We start from the raw sequence: 3,243 nt of genomic DNA on the forward strand, positions 1-3,243 counted from the left end.
ACAGTGGGGCAAAAAAGTATTTAGTCAGCCACCAATTGTGCAAGTTCTCCCACTTACAAAGATGAGAGAGGCCTGTAATTTTCATCATAGGTACACTTCAACTATGACAGTCAAAATGAGGAAAAAAATCCAGAAAATCACATTGTAGGATTTTTTATGAATTTATTTGCAAATTATGGTGGAAAATAAGTATTTGGTCAATAACAAAAGTTTATCTCAATACTTTGTTATATACCCTTTGTTGGCAATGACAGAGGTCAAACGTTTTCTGTAAGTCTTCACAAGGTTTTCACACAGTGTTGCTGGTATTTTGGCCCATTCCTCCATGCAGATCTCCTCTAGAGCAGTGATCTTTTAGTGCTGTTGCTGGGCAACACGGACTTTCAACTCCCTCCAAAGATTTTCTATGGGGTTGAGATCTGGAGACTGGCTAGGCCACTCCAGGACCTTGAAATGCTTCTTACGAAGCCACTCCTTCGTTGCCCGGGCGGTGTGTTTGGGATCATTGTCATGCTGAAAGACCCAGCCACGTTTCATCTTCAATGCCCTTGCTGATGGAAGGAGGTTTTCACTCAAAATCTCACGATACATGGCCCCATTCATTCTTTCCTTTACACGGATCAGTCGTCCTGGTCCCTTTGCAGAAAAACAGCCCCAAAGCATGATGTTTCCACCCCCATGCTTCACAGTAGGTATGGTGTTCTTTGGATGCAACTCAGCATTCTTTGTCCTCCAAACACGACGAGTTGAGTTTTTACCAAAAAGTTATATTTTGGTTTCATCTGACCATATGACATTCTCCCAATCTTCTTCTGGATCATCTAAATGCTCTCTAGCAAACTTCAGACGGGCCTGGACATGTACTGGCATAAGCAGGGGGACACGTCTGGCACTGCAGGATTTGAGTCCCTGGCGGCGTAGTGTGTTACTGATGGTAGGCTTTGTTACTTTGGTCCCAGCTCTCTGCAGGTCATTCACTAGGTCCCCCCGTGTGGTTCTGGGATTTTTGCTTACCGTTCTTGTGATCATTTTGACCCCACGGGGTGAGATCTTGCGTGGAGCCCCAGATCGAGGGAGATTATCAGTGGTCTTGTATGTCTTCCATTTCCTAATAATTGCTCCCACAGTTGATTTCTTCAAACCAAGCTGCTTACCTATTGCAGATTCAGTCTTCCCAGCCTGGTGCAGGTCTACAATTTTGTTTCTGGTGTCCTTTGACAGCTCTTTGGTCTTGGCCATAGTGGAGTTTGGAGTGTGACTGTTTGAGGTTGTGGACAGGTGTCTTTTATACTGATAACAAGTTAAAACAGGTGCCATTAATACAGGTAACGAGTGGAGGACAGAGGAGCCTCTTAAAGAAGAAGTTACAGGTCTGTGAGAGCCGGAAATCTTGCTTGTTTGTAGGTGACCAAATACTTATTTTCCACCATAATTTGCAAATAAATTCATTAAAAATCCTACAATGTGATTTTCTGGATTTTTTTTTCTCATTTTGTCTGTCATAGTTGAAGTGTACCCATGATGAAAATTACAGGCCTCTCTCATCTTTATAAGTGGGAGAACTTGCACAATTGGTGGCTGACTAAATACTTTTTTGCCCCACTGTACATCCTAATAAAAACAGAGTTTAATAGGGGATCTATTCAGAGTCAGTAGTTGGATCATGGCTGCTGGGTTACAGTGGAGAGAGGAGTTGATGTGTTAGGATGTGTTATAATGTGTTATGCTGTGTTATAATGTGTTATGCTGTGTTATAATGTGTTGTGTTATGGTGTGTTATGGATGTTCAGTTGTGTTCTGATATTCAGTTACGGCTGTAGAGTAGAGTTACGGCTGTAGAGTAGAGTTACGGCTGTAGTGTAGAGTTACGGCTGTAGAGTAGAGTTACGGCTGTAGTGTAGAGTTACGGCTGTAGTGTAGAGTAGAGTTACGGCTGTAGAGTATAGTTACGGCTGTAGAGTAGAGTTACGGCTGTAGAGTAGAGTTACGGCTGTAGAGTAGAGTTACGGCTGTAGTGTAGAGTAGAGTTACGGCTGTAGTGTAGAGTTACGGAGGTAGAGTAGAGTTACAGCTGTAGAGTAGAGTTACGGCTGTAGAGTAGAGTTACGGCTGTAGTGTAGAGTAGAGTTACGGCTGTAGTGTAGAGTAGAGTTACGGCTGTAGAGTAGAGTTACGGCTGTAGTGTAGAGTTACGGCTGTAGTGTAGAGTTACGGCTGTAGAGTAGAGTTACGGCTGTAGAGTAGAGTTACAGCTGTAGAGTAGAGTTACGGCTGTAGTGTAGAGTTACGGCTGTAGTGTAGAGTTACGGCTGTAGTGTAGAGTTACGGCTGTAGAGTTACGGCTGTAGAGTAGAGTTACGGCTGTAGAGTAGAGTTACGGCTGTAGTGTAGAGTTACGGCTGTAGTGTAGAGTTACGGCTGTAGAGTAGAGTTACGGCTGTAGAGTAGAGTTACGGCTGTAGAGTAGAGTTACGGCTGTAGTGTAGAGTTACGGCTGTAGTGTAGAGTTACGGCTGTAGTGTAGAGTTACGGCTGTAGAGTAGAGTTACGGCTGTAGAGTAGAGTTACGGCTGTAGAGTAGAGTTACGGCTGTAGTGTAGAGTTACGGCTGTAGTGTAGAGTTACGGCTGTAGTGTAGAGTTACGGCTGTGGAGTAGAGTTACGGCTGTAGTGTGGAGTTACGGCTGTAGAGTTACGGCTGTAGAGTAGAGTTACGGCTGTAGTGTAGAGTTACGGCTGTAGAGTTACGGCTGTAGAGTAGAGTTACGGCTGTAGAGTAGAGTTACGGCTCTAGTGTAGAGTTACGGCTGTAGTGTGGAGTTACGGCTGTAGAGTAGAGTTACGGCTGTAGAGTAGAGTTACGGCTGTAGAGTAGAGTTACGGCTGTAGTGTAGAGTTACGGCTGTAGTGTAGAGTTACGGCTGTAGTGTAGAGTTACGGCTGTGGAGTAGAGTTACGGCTGTAGTGTAGAGTTACGGCTGTAGTGTAGAGTTACGGCTGTAGAGTAGAGTTACGGCTGTAGTGTAGAGTTACGGCTGTAGTGTAGAGTTACGGCTGTAGTGTAGAGTTACGGCTGTAGAGTGAAATTTAAAGTTAGCAGCATTTTTGTCAAATAAAGACTATTCTACTAGCTGTTTAGTCTGTGTTTATTAAATGTGCAATAAACATGAAACAATTCTATAAGGAATTGGCAACTCGTTCTCATTCTGAGAAAATAAGGCGGGACACATTAGATTTCAACAT

The sequence above is a fragment of the Salvelinus alpinus genome, chromosome 27, assembly GCF_045679555.1.
Source record: "Salvelinus alpinus chromosome 27, SLU_Salpinus.1, whole genome shotgun sequence".
Classification (NCBI taxonomy): domain Eukaryota; kingdom Metazoa; phylum Chordata; class Actinopteri; order Salmoniformes; family Salmonidae; genus Salvelinus; species Salvelinus alpinus.